Below are 19467 nucleotides of genomic sequence, written 5' to 3' on the forward strand. Positions count from 1 at the left end.
CTTATAAATGCATGCAAATATTTAAAGGAAGGAGGTCATGGGGATGGGGCTTTTCAGTGGTGGCCAGGGGTAGGAAAAAGGGCAACAGGTACAAACTGGAACACAGGAGGTTTCACTTAAACATAAGGAGAAATTTCTTTACTTTGAGGGTGGCAGAAAACTGGAACAGGCTGCCTGGATATTGTGGAGTCTCCTTCTCTGGAGACTTCCAAAATGTGCCTGGATGTGTTCCTGTACAGCCTGCTCAAAGGTGTACCTGCATTAACAAGGTGTTTGGACTAGATGACCTCCAGAGGTCCCATCCAACCCCTACCACTCTGTGCTTTTGTGATCCTTATCTTATGTTATTAATTAAATGCTTTCCTTACTGCTGTTCCAGATAGCCTGTTGTTGCCTAGTGCTCTATTTGAGAAGCAGTTCATGCAGCTCTCTCTGCTGGTCAATCTCTGTATGTCCCTTAAGATGTGCCTTCAGAAAAGCAAAACCAGAAGTTTTCCTTTCGTATGCCTGTCTTTTCCTACTTAAGGATCAGGGATCAGGAGCTGTGACTGGAGAAAATCAGTTACCTTCCTCTCCAAGTCCTTTCAAGATTGCTGAATAATTCAGCCTTGCCTCTTGTTTTGTTCCACTGAGTCATTTTCCTTGCCCTGCCTAATTTTGCTGCCACGTTTTATGTCTGCCTTTGAGAGTGAAATGGCCTGCTTTCTTTTTTTTTTTTTTTTTTCCAGAACCCTTAGAATCCTAGAATGTAGGAGATGGAAAGGACCTCTGGAGATCATCAAGTCCTAGGGATCAGGAGATCCCTGCCAGAGCAGGATCACCTAGGGAAAGCCACTCATCCTGTTATTTTATTACTGTTATTCTAGAATGGCTTGTGTTTCTTAATTGATGCAAGGACATCTCATGGTAGGTGTTTTCTTCATGTCCAAAATTGTGTTAGATGTGCTGCCTTGAGTTTGATTTCATTATTTGCAAATTGACTTGAGTGGCTGATAATGATTCTGTAACTTCTAAGTTAGCTATGTTTCTATGATTGTCTTTCCCTTTAGGGTTGCAGAAAAAGCAGAGTGCCCAGTCAGTAAGAAAGGAGAAAAGAAAAATGTAGAAAGGGGCAGTAAAAGCTGAAGAGAGAAAACAGAAAAGGAAATTAAATTGAGAAATATGTGGAATCTTGCACCAAATGGTTAACCATAAAAAAGGGGAAAAAAGAAAGAAAAAAAAAAAAAAAGCTGAATCTCTAAATTAATGGTAGAAGTTTAATACCATCCTGTCTGATTTTCGTTTCTGAAGGCAATAGAGAAGTTGGCCAGAACGTTGGGCAGCCCAAAGTGGTGCCACAGAATTGATGACATAGTTGAATATACATCTGGGATATTAATCTAGCAGATGAATATCCAATATGTGATATTAGTCTAGCAGGTATCTCACCTGTCTGTATATTGGTACTACAAATATGTTCCTGAGATTTTTTTTTTTTTGTAGTAACCAACCTATCCCCACTGATGATTTTGATACTACATTATTTTTATCCTGAGTCTAATTTTGGGTGAGAAATGAATGTTGAGTTAACCTGATAATGGTGACAGAAGCCTGGAATCATTCAGGTGTTAAAAACCCTATAATACTCACTGTTTTTCTCTTCTAGCCTGATATCACGTATGATTTCTAAGAATCTGTTCCCTTTTATGTATTATCAATATTATAAAGGCAGATGGTAAAAAATCACTTAAGTCCCATTCCACGTACTTCATTGCATGTTTTGTGTGTTTTAGTTTGCTTTCATTTTAAATGTAAGCTTAGTTTGCTGTAATTCTTCTTTGTCAGAGAAATGGAAGAAAAAATTGAATCTACTTTGCAAAGTAGACATATCCCAGTAGGAATGTGTTAGCTCTGACTTTTTTTTTTTGCATGTCTTCATTCTTTTTAAGCAGGAAACCAGATACATTTTGGAAACTTAATAGGAATTAGAACTGAATATTTCATGCAGTTCAAAGCTTTTGTTTCATATTCATGAAAGAAAAGAAGGAAAAAAGAAAAAAATAGCATGGTTGGTAGGAAACAGAATTATTGTGAAAGCAGTGTAGAAGTAAATGACAAATAGCATTTCATATGTTTGGAGCAATAAATGTTAACCATCTTATATGTTCACATAAAAATAGCCAATTCATTGTTTTGGTGTTACCATTTATCACTTTGTCAGGAAAGCATCATTGTAAAGTCAAATAATTGAGAGTGAATCTATTTGTGTATAATTCATCCACCCAACTGTTGTGACCACAAATCTAAGACTTACAAGCATGCTTGCCTAGGAGAAAACAGTAATTTTCAAGTTACTACTCTCGAGCAGTTCTGTCTGTCCTAGAAGGTTTCCCTGAGCTATTAGGTAGCTTTACTTGTGCAGTATTTTCTTATGAAGTATTTTCTTAGCTGTAATCAGTATTTGTCCAATTTCTCAGAAGATCTAAATTAAGGCAGAGGGCTGGGCCATGTAGGTGGTACACAAATACAGATAGAAAAGATTGGTCTGGACCCTTACACGTGAAACAGTATGCAGCAGATACAGCCAGATTAGGAGGAAGGGCAAGGAACTAGTAATGGACAAATTGACAGGCACCACTTAGACAACTTTTTAGGGTGGTGCGGGGTGTTTTGTGAGTGGGGGGGGTGGGTTTTTTTTTTTGTTTATGGGGTTTTTGTATTTTGTGTTTGTTTTCCTTTCAAAAGTGTCAGAATTGTAAGATGGAATCTAAATGTAAATGTATCACTGGTTTAATGGTTATTTTATGCAGCATGCCTCTTGGCAGGAGAAGCAGGAAGGAAAGAGGCTTATTTCAAACAACAGTTGCAATAGGAACACTGGATGTTTGCATCAGTCTGGTGGGGAATGAATAGGAACCAGAAATTGCCCATGAAAATGGAAGGTAGAACAAGAGGAAAGAATAAGCAAGGTCAGAAAATTGATCAAAAGATGAGCTTAGACAGGCGCATTAATTTGTGATGTTATCAACTAGAGGAAAAGTAGTGGAAGGAAAAAGTAATGAGAAAGGTACAGAGGTAAGACCATTTAGCAGTTTGTTCCCACTGAGAGGAAGATGGGATAGGAAGAAGCAGAGGTAGGAGAATGGAGTCTAAAGCACCAGTTAAGCAGCATGGCATTCATCACGATGTTAGGGAAGTTTAGGCTGATAAGTTGCAAGCTGTTTCTCAGTCTGAGTTGGAACAGTAGCTTCTGGAGGTGCTGTATTGAGGTGAGCGAAAGAATGAGAGCAGATGCGAGGATGGACAGAATGGAGGGGGCAGAAATAAAGGGGTAAGTGGAGATATTCAGTGATTGGCTGGTGAATGAGCCACCAAGAGATGGCTCTCTAATAGACCCACTGTAAACAGAGAAGGACTAGTAGGAGATGGAAAGGCTGGTGGCTGTCTTGGACAAAGTGACCACAAGATGGTGGAGTTTTTGATTCTTAGTCAGGTTAGGAAGAGAGTCAATAGAACTATATCTTTGGAGTTCTGGAGGGCAGACTTTGACATGTTTAGGAGATTGGTTGATGGCATCCCCTGGGAGGTAGTGCTGAATGTTGAATATCATACAGCCCATCTCAAACTTAAGTCACCAGGGTGGCTGAGGAATAGGGGAGTAGAAAGACCAATGTTAATTTAGCATTGGTAGGTGGGGGTCAGCTAATTGTGCTGCCCTTGCTTTCAGTGCTTTTAAATTTTTAGATTTCTTTCTTCTCAGTATGTGCTTGGAACTCTTCAAGTTCTGCAAAGCTTTTGAACTCATATTAGATACTCAGGGTGTAAAAGGGGGAAAGCCCTTTGGCAAGAAACCAGGAAATTACAATCTGCTTCAAAAGCTGCTTGGCAGGTGATTGCTCATCAACACCATCAGTGGGTAGGTTGCTGAAACTCGTATTGCATGTCTGTTTGACTAGTGAAGAAATTGGCTGGCATTTATGTATTTTATGCACCTTTTCAAAGATTTGTGTAGAATCACTTGAATAGTTGGCAAACCTTGCTGAAGCCTGTTTGTATTTAGGCAGGATGTTCTAAAAGCTGTGTGGAAAACTAGATAATTTCTTGTGTCTGGAATAAAGCAAAACTGAGCTATCTGAGCAGATGTTTGCATGGTCGAAGAAAAAATGCAACAGCTGTGAAATCCACTCATGTTCTGCACGGTACACCAGCTCACCCTTTCTTCAGTTCTGTTGTGTATACACTTGTGAGACAGACAAATGCATATAGTTATTTGTAGTTCAGCTCATTTTATATCCCAGGTGATGGGAAAATAATACAGCTACTTCCGTATCTCTCCATTCTCCTTGAGAGTGGCAGACCACGGAGTACCTGACTGGAACCACAGGGATTACAATTGCTTTGTTCTTTTGGAGGAGGATATTGCTTCAGGTATTAACTGTTTTCTTCTGGTAAGACTAGTTGCCCCTGCAACAAGAAACATCTGTCTGTAGTTCAGACTGAACATTCTTTATTCTGTCATTGGAAATATGTGTAGCATGTCCTCATGCGCCATGCTGGATCAAGTTTATTGAGAAAGAACAGTCACTTTTACTGGTGTTTGATTGGTGTTTGCTGGTGTTGTGAAAAGGTGATTTGGATATCTGTGTTAATTTGGTCTTGCTCAAGTGCTGTGCTGGAAGACTATTTAAGCCTTATTTCTGTTGAGTTTTGTTTTTTTTTTTTAAACTCCCTTGAATCACTGCAGTGATGTCTTTTTTCCCATAAAGACATGTTGTCTCACCTCTCATTTTCTGTCTGTTTAAAATACAGTTCTGTAAGTTTCATTTATTCTAGCTTCATAAGCAAACGTCTGCAAATGTCAGCAACAGGAGGCTGGCACTTGTTAAGGCTCAAAAGCAATAGCTGCCTTTGAGGTGTCTCTCATTTACTACCCATGTTTAAAGAGGAAGAAATTACTGAAATCCTTGGCTTAAGGATCTTAATTGTCACCCCCCCATGGTTCAGCAGTGTGATCAAATCCTCTGCCATCAACTTTTTCCAATACTCTAAGGGAGTAAGTAAATGTGGCTTGGAGGATGGAAGATGGAAGAACCAAAATAATATTTCATAAGGATTAAGAGGGAGGAAAAAAGCCCCACCCAGCCATCTATGATATGTTTTTAACAGCTGCTATTCCTGCTTCTTATTTCTGCTTACATGATTTGGACACCATGGGAGTAGGAACTTCATTAATTTGCTACGCTGTGGTGTGGGATGTAGTCCTTACCATATGCACTGTTTTGGAAGATTCACAGAACCTAGGGGAACTGGGAAAGGAGTCACACAGAATTGGTTCATTTGAGTGAGTTTCAGACCTGATTAAGAGAGACTGCTAGTGATGGGAGAGGAATGAGAGAGTCATACATACTCTTTTTTGCAAGACAAGAATGTGTGGGTGCAGAAGATAAAGTAGAACAATTATTTACCCTTTACTAAGTTTCCTTGACTTCTATGATTTGTGTGACTCAGTGTGCTGTCTTTATTTTCCACTCGAACTGAGTGAGACTTGTGGGAACGTCTCATCCATTTGGTGTCTGTTACTGCCTCCAAATAATGTCTGTGAGAAGGTACTTTCTTCACAGGAGTAATTCAGACTTCTTACCAAGTTTGCATGTTACTAGCATGCTAATAATTTTTTTAATTTTTGATGATGTTGGTCAAGTCATAGGTGTAAGTGGATGCCTCAATATTAACATTCTTCACAGCCCTATATACATGCCTTTTTCTAATGCTAAGATTGAGAGAACTGAGTTTTTTCAGGCTTGAAAAGAAAAAGGTTTAGGGAAGACCTCCTAACACATACAGGTATGTAAAGGGCTGCTGTCATGAGGAGGGAGGCTCCTTTTTTACAAAGAGTCACATGGTAAAGTGGGAACAAGTTGCTACTGGGGAGTTTTGGACTAGATGCCAGAATTTTTTTTTTTCACTATTTGAACTATTAAATAATAGAATAAACTCCCAAGGGAGTTGGTGAAGTCACAGAAACACAGAATGTTAGGGGCTGTAAGGGACCTGGAAAGATCATCTAGTCCAACCTTTCCACCAGAGAAGGATCACCTAGAACAGATCACACAGGAATGCATCCAGGTGGGCCTTGAATAACTCCAAAGAGGGAGATTCCACAACCCCCCTGAGCAGCATGTTCCAGTGTTCTGTCACCCTCTCAGTGAAAAAAAAAATTCCTTATGTTTACATGGCGCTTCCTATGCCTCAACTTCCACTGACTGCCCTGTGTCCTGTCATTGGGCATCACCAAGAAGAGGCTGGCTCCATCCTGTTGGCGTTCACCCTTTATATATCTATCAACATTAATGAGGTCACCTCTCAGTCTCCTCCTCTCCAAGCTAAAGAGCCACAGCTCCTTCAGTTTCTCCTTGTAAGGAAGATGTTCCACTCCCTTAATAATTTTTGTGGCTCTGCACTGGACTCTTTCAAGCAGTTCCCTGTCCTTCTTGAATGGAGGGGCTCAGCACTGGACACAATATTCCCGATGTGGCCTCACCAGGGCAGAGTAGAGGGGGAGGAGAACCTCCCTAAATCTATTAACCACATCCCTTCTAATACACCCCAGAATGGCAGTGGCCTTCTTGGCCACAAGGGCACATTACAGAATCACAGAATCAAACAGGTTGGAAAAGACCTCAGATCATCAATTCCAACCTGCTACCTAACACCTCCTGACAACTAAACTATGGCTTCAAGTGCCACATCCAGTCTTTTTTTGAACACCTCCAGGGACAGTGACTCCACCACCTCCCTGGGCAGCTGATTCCACTGGCCAATTACTCTCTCTGTGAAGAACTTTCTCCTTTCCTCAAGCCTGCTGGCTCATGGTCAACTTTCCATCCACTAGGACCCCCAGGTCCCTGTTCCCCTACACTGTCCTCCAGCAGGTCAGTCTCCAGCCCATACTGATACATGGGATCTCTTGCTACATTAGACAGTTTCAAGGCCCAGCTTGACAGGCTGCTGGGACATCTCATTTGTACTATTTTGTGTGTTCTTACCCTGAAACGTTGGACTGGATGATCCTTGAGGTCCCTTCCAACCTGGTATTCTATGAATCTAGTTATGTTTTCAAAGATCAAAACAAAACAGAATGCTTTGTCAGAAGCTGATTGTGGGAGGATGCCTTAATTTCCTTCCTATTTTGGGGGTTTTCTGGCAATCAAATGGAATTCCAAGGGTTTTGGTCATGGTAGAAGTTATTCATGTCCAGTAGTTATTACATATTTTCCTTTGCCTTCTGATATCAAGCATGTTCCAACCTGACAGTTTTTTTTTCCATTTGCCTATGCACGATCACCTATTTCACCCTTGTATGTGTTAAGGTTATGCCTGCCTAGTGATCCACTAACTTTTAATTAGTTGTAAACAATTTTAATTAGTTTTTAATTAGTCTTAAACACAGAGTAAATGTTCTGTGACTGAGGTTGTTTCAGATAAGTTTCAAATTTGGTTCTGTATCCAGTTGTGGGTAAGATGTGAGAGAGAAGGGAGTTTCTGTTAGAGATGCTTGATGGGGAGGAGGGATGGGAATGAGCAAAGAGGAAAAGCAGCTGTCTGAGACATTTGGGCTCAGTCTTGGCATACTAATCTGTGCTTTTGTCCTAATGACACATTCCAAACTTGGGGATTATTCAAGCAACATCGAGGTTTTAGAATACCGGGGAGTGGGGGGGGTGGGGGGGGGGGTAGGGTGTGTGTGGGTGTGTGTCAAATCTTTGTGAAAGACCTCAGTTTCTGCTGTAAATGCCAGTTTCTGATATGTCATGCTCTTCTCTTTTGATTCTCTCTTCCCCCTCCCCCCCCCGCCCTTTTTTTCCCCTCACGAATTTGTTTCTTTCCTGTTGCCCACTCTCTTCTTTCTGGTGGAGACTGTGTACAACACATAAAATTACTTGAACTATTCAGGTGTGACTCAGCTGTTGTACATGCTGCTTAACAAGATATAGTCTGAGAGGGATAATTTGACTTTTGGAAGTTTCTGCATCAGATGATATGGAATCCTTCACCAGAGGGCAAATCCTTCCATTTCGCTGTCTCACTTTCAACGAACACTTGCAGCTGGTAAAAGGAAGTTCAAGGGTAGACTGTTACGTTTTACCACTTCTCATGTTATTTTGTCTTTACAACTTTTCTAATGTCTTTTAGCAATTGTGAAAGTCATCACACTATTTTAACTTCTTTTCTAAAAAACAAAACAAAAAAAGAAGCCATACCATTTCTTTCAATTCTGACTCTCTCTGTCTGAAGTGACTGGCGAGGTCTGTCCCAGTTATGCTGCACTCACATGTAATCATGGTGATGTATGATGTTTGTGCCAGTAAGGTTGGTGAGGTCAAGTGTTAGATAGTGATATTGTCTATGACAGTATGTTTATGTCCCCAGTTTTCAGAGGAATGGGAGCATCTGCTAAACGAGATAACCTTCACTTCTTTTAGAACCCATCAGTGCTAAATGGGAATGGAATAACAACAACCTATTTCTGTGAATTTTATTTATTTACTGCTTGGAATAATACAGAGGCATTAAATCTGTGTAGTAAGGGAGCTTAGGCTGGGTCAGTACCACAGAGGAACTAAGAATCCTGTTTCTGTTGAAAGCATGAGGGATATCTTGGTCACCTATGAGGTACTGAGCAACACACCCCCTGACATTGGTAGAGATGTCCACAGTAGTGTCACATTCATTATCTGGCTCTTTTTACTGAACTCTAAAGCCTAACTGGGAATGGAAATCTTCAACAATTCACAGAATTATTGTGTTACTCTATGTTCAATGTATTGCATCTATATCTTTTCTTCTTAATGCTTTCTATTCTATGGTATGTTTGGTTGTTTGGGTATTGGGTTTTTTTCCTTACACATGCATTTTGTAATTAACTCTGTGTTCCCCCCCTGCCTGAGGTTTCTTCTATATACTAAGATGGAAAATGAAATTAAGATGCTGTGTATGGTGAGAGCTGTGGTAAGGGCTGAATTTTAAAATGTATTTCCTTTCGCAGGGTTTAAGCAGTTTAGAGATTTCAACACCACTTCCTTTATGCTACTGAGTCTTTAAACTATTTGCTTTCCTTCAAAGGAGTTAAGAGGCAGTTTTCCTTTGCCACAATGAAATTTTTTCTATTTATTTTTTTGTGAAACAAAGAATTGTGTGTGTATCTGAGCTGCCAGTGGCTCACAGCATAAACTTAAGTAAATTGTTTAGACCCCTGAACTTGTGTTACATACGGAAAATAAGAAGAATGACAGTGGTTTTTATGAAGTACCCTAGTGTTGAAGTGCAGTACAAACTGAAAACATGAAGATTACAATGCATAGTTACAGACTTGTGCAAATAGTTAGGTAGCCTAGAAGACTTGAAGTGAACTCATGGCATGAAGGCCAATTCTGTTGCTGACAGAAGCATGCTATGTCTTCTACAAAAAAAGCCCTGCGCAGGTTTCTGTTATTTGGGTAGGTTTTCACATTTTCTTGTCTGTGTGCCAGTCAGAGGGATGTAGATGCACGATGACCTTACTTGCACTAATAAAATGAAACTCAGTTATTCCTTGAATTTTCAGACAAATATTTTTATGTTTAGGTTGGATCTAGGTGTAGGTAGACTGTTTTTAACTTGTTATTGGTGGTCAAAGTCCTTACTGTATTCCGATTTAAAAAAAAAATATTTAAAAGATTGTTTGCTGCTAGGTGAGCAGTTGTGGCAAATGCTTATGGGCAAGAGAGAGTAGGGGGATGTCCATTTATAGGTACTGAAATGCTGGATCAGAGGTGGTCCATTCAGACACTCTAAATTCCTGCTTAAGGTTTTAAATTGATTTAATTTGCTGATTGGAATACACATTTTACAAATCAAATAGCTAATAGTATTTGTATTAATATGTATTTTGTTAAGGAATATCTTTGGGAGCTCAGAGCATGCTTGGGGAGAAGAAACTGCAGTCAGTTTTTGGTGGGCCTCAGCAATTTATTTTGCCTCTGAAAATGTGTGTATAGAAACGTGTTAGAATGATTAGTTCAGCTGGTGACATGTTTTATTTGGTGTAGTTTACAAGTAACCAAAAAAACTGGGCTGTAATACACTTTCACTTGTGTTCTAGACTTAGCACCAGCATATCTAATTAGAAGTAATTGTTTTCAGTTAAATAAGTACCAAAGACAGTGCACTATATTTAACAGGATTTCTGAGAGGACCTAGCTGGGGTTTTGCATTGTATCATGGCTATACTCGGTTTTGCCATCTCCATTAGCCACACATTAAGTAGCTTGGAATACTTAATCTTTTTGTGTTTTGCTCTGGGAAGTACAAATGAATGCTTGTTCCAAACTCTGGAAACAAGGTCTGAAATGCTTGAGCTGAGGTGAAGCTGCAAGTAAGAATGTGTAATACTGAACAGTTCCATAGGAAGCAAGTGGTTTGTAAGTTTGAAGTTGATCTAGGAAAATGCCTGTCTGCTTCTGTCCCTCAGACAGTAGAGTATCCTAAGTTTTGAACAGATCTGCTTAGGTAGGTTTGAATTTTCCATTCAGAAGTGGGTGGGGAAAATATTACCTACAGGCAAGATTGAACAGTATGATTTCTGACATGGAGCAGAATCATAGAATTGTTTCAGTTGGAAAAGACTTCTAAGGTCATGAAGTCCCACCTTTAACACACCACCACCATGGCCATTAAACCGTGCCCCAGAGTGCCATGTCTGTTTTTTTGAGCACTTCCAGGGATGGTGACTCTGCTGCTTCCCTGGGTAGCCTATTCTAATGCCTCACCACTCTTTTGGGAAAGAATTTTTTTCCTAATATCCAGTCTAAACCTTCCCTATAGCAACTTGAGGCTATTTCCTCTCATCCTGTCACTTGATACTAGGGAGAAGAGACCAACGCCCCACTTCACTACAAACTTTCAGGTAGTTGTAGAGAGCAATGAGGTCTCCCTTCAGCCTCCTTCAGACTAAACAATCCCAGTTTTCACATCTGCACCTCAGAAGACCTTTTCTCTAGACCCTTCATCTAGCAACTCGATGTCCTTCTTGTAGTGAGGGTCCCAAAACTGAACACAGTACTTGAAGTGTGGCCTCCTCAGGGCTGAGTACAAGGGCATGATCACTTCCCTACTCCTATCAGATACGCTTCCTGATACAGAGCAGGATGCTGTTGGCTTCCCTGGCCACCTGAGCACACTGCTGGTTCACGTTCAGCCGGCTGTGAATGGGCATCCCCAGGACCTTTTCTGCCATGCAGCTTTCCAGCCACGTTTCCCCAAGCCTGTAACATTGCATAGGGTTGTTGTGACCCAGGTGCAGGACCTGTCACTTGGCCTTGTTAAATCACACAGAGTTGGTCTTGGACCATCAATCCAGCCTGTCCAGATCCCTCTGCAGAACCTTCCTACCTTTGGGCAGGTCAACACTCCTACCCAATGTAAATAACTCAGTGACACTCAGGAGGCTTGGTTTGCATTACTGTAAGTAGGAACTCACCCGAGACTGAAGTGTATGTAAACAGCTTAGATTTAACGGCTCAGAGGCAAAGGAATTTGACTTACGTACTGAGAGACACATGTTTTAAATTATTGGGGGTTTGGTTTGGTGTTTACTTGTTTGTTTGTTTTGCCTTGGGGGGGTTTGCTTTATTTATTTGTTTTGGTTTTGGTCATCAGATTTTAACAAATATTTGAGTAATTGTTCAGTGGGAATTTTCTAATGTAACTCTTTATAAGCAACAGTTCAAAAGTATTGTCACACTGTAAATGATTCTTTTTTTTTTATAATGCTTGCTCATAGAAAAACTGATAGCACCACTATCTGTGGAAGTACATTTTGAAATCCAGGAGAGAACACTGTATCTTATGTCATCTTCTTTGTATCATAGATGAGTTACATTTCATCTTTCCTCCTCCACCAAGTTGGGTCCCAAGGGTTTATCTAAAGCGTATTTTGCAACTGTGTATCTACTCTTGGTGTTTTAAGAGCAAATGTGACAGAATCTACTGCTTTCTTGAGTGTGTGTTTGGGGTAGTCTGATATTCTTCTTTCTAAGAGAAAAAAAATGTTTGTATCTATTTAAATCATGATTTGTATTTCCAATTACACTTTTTTCTTGAATCTGTATCAGGTAATCGGAGCTATTCGATCTTTTGGGACATGCTTCTCACACTCTGGCTTTCTGCAGGTTTTTTATGCTTTTTAATGATCAAGAAGTATCAGGAATCATGAAAAAAACATTGGCATTATTCAGAACTTAGGAAAATATGCAAAATTCATATAGGGAGCTCTTTGTAAGTGTATCTTAAATAGGACTATTTTCTTTCTCTTTAAAAGATACAATTGAATTGCCTCATCTTACTCAAAACAGAGTTCTGTAAGTACTGGACACAGACGTGATCATTTGACTCATCTCGGGGGAGGAGGAGAGGGGAAGGAAAGCACCGGCCCCTGCTTTTTTATTTTTCTTTTTTTCCCTTTTTTTTTTTTTTTGTCTTAATGTGCAAGAGAACATAGAATATTTTAAATGTTACATTGTGAAGATGATGTTGTTTTGACTTTTCTTTTTCCCTGCCATTTTTATTGGAGTTTTGTAGAATCTCTGCTAATGGTACATTTTGTGACGAACATTTGTTTACTTTCAGAGCCCTGGGGGTTTTGGCTTCCTTTTTTTTTTTTTTTTTTTTTTTTTTTTTTTTTTTTTTTTTAGACAATCTGCATTTATAGAGATAACATGATCTTGGCAAAGCACGTAGTGCTGTATCTTTGCAGAAGCTGGCTGGTGTTTCAGATAGGGAACAAGCAGAGAGCTCTCGGGCCTTTGATGATTAAGCAAGCATTAAGTAAACTATCAAGCAAGTACATTTTCCTGAATTACAGTGATAAAAAGTCAACATTGTTATCGTAACTTATTCCACAATATAAAGCATTAAAATAGCATTTTTTTTAAATTGCTTTTAAAAAAATGCTTCAACCCTTCTATCAAAGAATAACAGAAGCTGCAATATTTATGTATACGGTAATTGAACTCTAAATTATTTGATAGGCTTTATATAGTTTTGATGTTTTGGGGGTGTAAATATTACATTTCATTTACAAAAATCACTTGATTTTAAATATATCTGTGGCACTCTCATGAGATTCTTGCCTGAATGTCTGCGAGGGTCTTTTTCTTGTTCTTTCATATTGCATTATGTGACCAGGCCCTGATTCTGTAAGGATTTATAAGTGTCATGTGTTTCATACACAATGACCGTTTGTCACCATGCCAAAGCTGTATAGGATCTAAGCTGGGAAGCAAGGAGGGAGGTGTTGGGGGTTTGGTTGGGATTTTTTGGTTGGTTGGGGTTTTTTTGGTTTGTTTTTTTTTTTTTTTTTGTGGGCTTTTTTTTTTTTTGGTGGTGTGTGGTTTTTTGTTTGTTTTCTGTTTGTTTGCTTTTAAGGGAGTTTTTCTGTTGTTAGCTGACTTAGAACTTTAGGCTCTAGTCTCACCTAGTTTTTTAGCTGCTCCTGCAATACTTAAGAAAACTTAAATAAAAATGCAAGACTTCTTATATAGATTGCGTTGCATGGAATCACATTTTCTGCAAACAAAAGTAATTCAAAGTTAAGCATTTCTAGAGTTACATGTTTCTGTCACCGTTGTTGTAAAGAGCAGCTTTACAACAACAAAACTTTAAGCACTTTTCCAAAAGGAGAGGGGGTTGAAATATGGGCATCACCACCAAAATCCCTTAGAAACTCCCACATCCTGAGGAGAAAATATGTATGTGAAATTTGAATCAGGTCTGGCCTATTGACACAATTTCTAAACTGAAGCTGAAAAAGCAGGATAGACCCTGGAGAGTGCAGAGGAGATGCTAGCATCTATTGCTCTTGCCTGTTTGGTGGAGATTGCTGATTCACTCAAATGTTATCCTGTTTACAAGCTGACAGTTATTTCTGCAAAGAGCTAATTTGTTGAAGCACATGTTTTCAGATTCTCTTCAGATACTGTAAAAGTTGAGATAAGATCACCTCATCTGGGTGTTTTCACATTTTTGATGACTCTGTGTCAGATTTACTGTCCTTTCTACCCCCTGTATTTTGCACTGAAAAATGTTAAAGAAGATCATGCATGGCTTGCATATTGTGTAATGTTCTTGTCCAAGACCTCTTTACCCTTTGCTTATGTCAAGTGGTAAAAGCTGGGGGAGGAAAGAAACTGAAGAATCCACAAAATGGGAGTGTTAGAAGGGCCATTTTATAATATGTAGAAGAAAATAGTGGATATTTTTTGGTTTTATCACTTTTGTATGCAGAAATAGTAGCTGGTGTTGTGTTTACATTCTCCATAGTACTTTGTGTGGCAAACTATAAAAATGTACTTTTAATCTCTAAAAGTAGAGATTTTTAAGTTTGACAGAGAACAGTGGTTTCAGTTGTTATATTCTGATTTTTGAAACTGGATATGCTTTTTTAATCTTGAGAAATATAGCAAAAGGTATAGCAATATTGTTCTGTTCAATTGTTTCTCACTATCCATAGGGTGACTGCAAATTTCCTTAATGTGTTTTTTGGGTTTGAGTAGCACAGTTTTCATAAGCTATTGTGAAACCTGACCAGTGATCAGAATCTTTTTTATGCTTTGTTCCATTTTTTTCCCTTCCATTTTTATTTTTTTTTGTGGTGCTAAACCCAAGCTGTGTTAGAATACAAAAACCCCCACAATAAAAGTCAGTGGCAATCCATGGTGGGGAAAAAGGGGTTTAAATGTTGTTTTGACACTTCTTTTTTGTCTTTACTTTGTTTCTGCCTCTTTCTGTGTACCTCCTACATTCCTGTAGGAAACTGGTGGTGTCACTGCCCTCACCCCTTGTCTCATAATTTTTTTGCCCCTGGTTCAGGGGAAGAAAATTCTAGCTCTTCAGCCTTCTTGAGTTTCTGTGCACAATGTAAACACATATGACAGTTACTGTAGAGGCAGTAGTTTTACTAACCTCTGAGGAGGGAAGTTGCTGGACTGGGGAAGTGAGATAAGGGGACAGAAAAAGGGAGATGACAGAATTCAGAAGGAAAGTCAAAAAGGGTTTTAACTTCTTAAATCCAGGTTTTGGGGAAAAATTCCTGAAAACTGCAATATCAGCAGTTTATGCTAGTAGCCAATGGCAGTTCGGAAGAGTTAAGACTGGTTTTCCTCAGAAAAATATTTGCTGTGAGTAACTCTGCTTGATGAAGCTGTTTTCCTAGGAGATACCTTTCTCATAGACTTGGTGCTCCGTCCACCCTGACCTCAAACATTTCCAAAGATACGGTGTCTACCAGCTCTCTGGGTAACCTGTTCCAGTGTTTCCACCCTCATTGTAAAAGAAAGTTCTTTGTTATATCTAGTCTGAATGTACCCTCTTTCAGCTTAAAATCATAACCTATGTCCAACAACCTGTGTTAATAAAAAACACTGTACCCGTCTTTCTCAAAGCCCACAATTAGGTCTTCATAGAACTTCCTCTTCTCTAGGCTTGAACAACTCTCTCAACCTTTCTTCAGAGGAGACTTGTTTCAGCCCTCTGATCATTTCTGTGGACCCAATCTTAACAGGTCCATATCTTGTCCTGAGGACTCCAGAGCTGGACACAGCACTTCAGAAGGGGGTCTCACCAGAGCGAAGTAGAGGGAGAGTCTAACCACCTACCTAAGACTACCTAGGATGGCTTTTGAATGGAATTTGCAATGTCATTCAAATTCCTAGAAAAAACTTGTGTATGTAAGCAGACTGAAAGTGTGCATTTTTTGTCATCTGCATTTTACACAAGATGTTCTGGTCTACTGACAATAAACTTGTTGAGCTGTTGGGAGACAACCTGTCTTCAAGGTCTTACATGTCAATAGAGAATGCTATTTTGATCTTTCTCATCTCTTGTTAATTGAGTGTTTGAGGTAGTCAGGAACACAGGCATAACAAATACTATATTTGTAGGAATCATAAAGGCCTGCTGAGAAGTGACTGTTTCAGGTTGCAGAAGTTCCTCTGGATAACAAATTCCATATTTTGCTCTTTGCAGGTGAGATAGAATAGTTTATTTTGTCTGAGTTTCATTTTCAAATTGGGCATTGAAATGCCAGAAAAGTATGCTCAGGTAGATGTGAACAAATTAGAGGGAATGAGGAAGCGAGAGAGCTAGGTTACTGGCAAGGTGGTACACTGGGATTGGTAGAGGTGGGAATGTAGGTAACAACATTCTTTGCAACACCACTGCTTAAAGAACGAGTTATCAGCTGAGACTTACTCAGCCTGGAAGTACATAAACTGAGTAGTTTTACAAGGTATTGATGCAGATCCTATAAGTATGTCTGTAAATGTCAGCAGAATAAAAACTGCTTGACTCTCTCTTAAAAAGAGAGAAACGCATTTCTGTAGCCACAGTGAGTCTGTTTAGCTTCAAGTTTTTAATCTCCATATTTCCTTACTTTTTGTCCAGAGTTATGAGCTGCTCTTTCATGAGCAAGTGGTCACTATCCGTTGGTCGTGTGAAGAAGGATAGACTTGGTAATAGGCTGCTTTATCCAATGCTTGCATTTCAAATGCAAGCTGCGATGTCACTGAGCTTATTCAAAATGTTGCAACTTGCATTCCACTGGGCTTAACCTGGTTTGTCTCATCAGTTCAGCAGCAGCAGCTGTCTCATATAGCTAATGATGTTATGCAATTAATCAGGAGTTAATGGGAAAACTACATAATTAACCACAGTCAGGTGAATTTCATTGCAGTTTTGCTTAAAGTCAAGAACCCAACTGGGAATGATGAATACAAGGCAGTTCCAGACATGGAACAGTACTTTCAGAATACTGAGCAATGCTTCTTGATAGGAAAGCTGCATGAGCAGGTTGTGGTTTTTGGCTTCATTTGAATCCAGTGCTCTCAGATCAGTGTGGATGGCATGTGTGCTTAGGTCAGTGATAGACTGCTTTGCCCCAAACAACACCCCTTCCTGCCTCCAGCACTTCAATACAGATCTGGAAAACTTACATTGACTTCGTATCAGATCTTCCTTGGATGACTAGACAACATTTGAAGTAGCATACCCAGAGATACATACAAAATATACAGCTGTACAAACAAGGCAAAACTGCTTATCTCTAAAGGCAGTATTGCAAGGGCAGAAATGCTAATCATTGCCATAACTTCTGTGAGAAGGGAAACTGAATTTATTGTTCATTGATAGGAATTCCTTTTTTGTGGAGGCACAGAGAAATGGTGCGCACAGCACATGGTGCTGAGGAAATGGTGTTCATTTCCTTTTCTCCTGTTCAGGGAGAGAGATTTCTGTCTGAAGAATTATCGAGTGTAAAACTTGCATAGTTCTCTTGTTCTGAATTTTGCCCACTTTGAACATCTACTTTATTTTTTTGCTTTATTCAGTTTGACAGAATTAATTTTTGTTTCTCTTGTCAGGCCTTCTTCTGTGATGGAATCATCACAACAGGGAATTTATAATCTTTCCACTAATGCAGGAAACTGTGTTTAAGTGTTTTCAAATAGTGTTTACTGCAACCACAGAAATGTGCAAAGAGAACAAGGGTGGGTGTGCCTTTGTCCTTCCTGCTACAAGGAACTTGATATTAACTTCCACTTGAATTGAAATGAGTGGCTGTTGTCACTTTTCAAAGAAGAATTAGTGTTCTGGCTAAAGGGGATGTTACTGCATGAAGTGAGCATACCAAGTCTCTTGTTATAGTTACTTTCCTTTTTCATTTTTCTTCATGTAATGCCATCAACTTTTCTTAAACTGATGCTGTATTCACAGAAAAGAAAAACATGGTGAGCACAAAAAAAATACTGGTAGTTGTTTTTTAAGTCAGGTGTTTGTTTCATGCACCAATTATTTCACAGAACTGAGGAGCAGTCTCTACCAAAAATGTGGTTTAAAAAAACAAAACAAAACAAAACTGGAAAGCTATTGGCTAAAAAGGCAGGAATTTGGACAAACAAGATAGGAGTTGATCACTCTCTGTAACTAATACAGATTTAAATTCTTAAATAATGATGCATTATGAGTTATGTATTGTTCACAGCCATTAGCTTTTTTAAAATATATGTGTATTTTAATTGCAGATACAATATGTTCCACCACTGCTTGTGTGTCTGACCTCCTGTGGATACCAGCAGCAGGTGAGTGACTTGTGTTGTGCTTCTTTAAAGGGCTTCATCACTCTCACATTTCATACAGTGTTTTACCAAGTGGTAAAAGGTAATTAACAGTTGAGGTTTTATCTGTGGTGAGAGAATGCTCTGATTTTTGAACCTCCAAAGCTGTATGTTTGGACTGGCATGTCTTAAGATCCTAGCTATGTAGGTTTCCATAGAAACTCCATCCCCACACCCCAAAAAACCAGGATAAACTGGAGGGAAGATTATTTTCAAGAAGAGAGTTTAGTTTAAAAAAAAACTGGTAGAGCCCATACCTCCAAATGTCTGTAAGAAGACAAAAAATGTTCTGGATGGGGCTGTGAATGCTGCATATTATTAAATCATGAGGATATTGTTTGTTCTCCACATTTCCATGAAATGTACTGCATAAGTGAAGATTTTCAACTTCATTAATTAATTTTTTTCCTGGTTGACTTAAAAAGAACCATATGAATTTGTGCAGCCATCTGGCTGGTAAAGTTAATCCTCAGTTAGGTGTATCGGAGGTGCAGACAGCAACTAAGAATGGCATGTAAACATGTTGCATTGTAGAGGCTGCTAGTGGTGGTTAGGGAAGTATGGGGAATGATTAATCTGTTGTTAGTGTTGAGCTCTTTCATACCGCCAGCGCGTTGTGACCATGTGTGTCAAGTACTGCTCATGTGAAGCCCTGTCCATAGAACTGATGGTTTACTTTGATGTGTAAGACAAAGACCAGGAAAATACATTTTCTGGTATTCAGTGGAAAAAAAATTATTTAGGGGTATTTCTTGCATCCATCAGCACTTCAAGAGAAAAGGCAAACTTGGAATTTAAGTGGTGACACAGTTATACAAATAGTATCTCTGGAGATTTTTTACATTGTCACATGGAACCTTTGAAATTACTGCAATTTTGTTGGTATTTCATGTTTTTTAGGTATGATTAAGCAAGATTCCTCCTTTTTTTTTTTTTAGTGGAGTTTTTATATAGAATCAAGGAGAGCATTATGACGTTTTTTTGAAATGTCAAGCGTGTTTGTAAGTACACGAACTTTATGAAGGAGAGATAGCACAAGGATGTCTGTTTGTTGAAATTGGCCAGGTTTTCAGTTAATTCTGTAAATGTTATGTCCATTCAGTGTTGGATAGACATAATACCAAGTCACCAAGATGAAAGGATCTGTCACTGTGAAGGTGTGTATTCAACAGAAGGGTAATATTAGAATACTTTAGAAAAATTACTGCATTAGCTGAAGTAAGAATGCTCCAGAGATTGAAGCAGTCAATGTTTTGTATAAGCAAGTATCAGAGCACAAATA

At 39.1% G+C, this 19467-nt stretch overlaps 1 protein-coding gene across 1 annotated transcript in view; it reads left to right on the forward strand.

The window, feature by feature from the left end:
* The first annotated feature begins 18110 nt into the window (after positions 1 to 18110).
* The window catches only part of JAK2 (Janus kinase 2), a 53879-nt gene continuing 52522 nt past the window's right edge, over positions 18111 to 19467 (forward strand). The window contains exon 1 of the mRNA XM_054397341.1: positions 18111 to 18149. The gene's annotated coding sequence lies outside the window, so the exon portion shown is untranslated. The remainder of the gene's footprint in view (positions 18150 to 19467) is intronic.

This window comes from Indicator indicator, chromosome Z (assembly GCF_027791375.1).
Source record: "Indicator indicator isolate 239-I01 chromosome Z, UM_Iind_1.1, whole genome shotgun sequence".
Lineage (NCBI taxonomy): Eukaryota > Metazoa > Chordata > Aves > Piciformes > Indicatoridae > Indicator > Indicator indicator.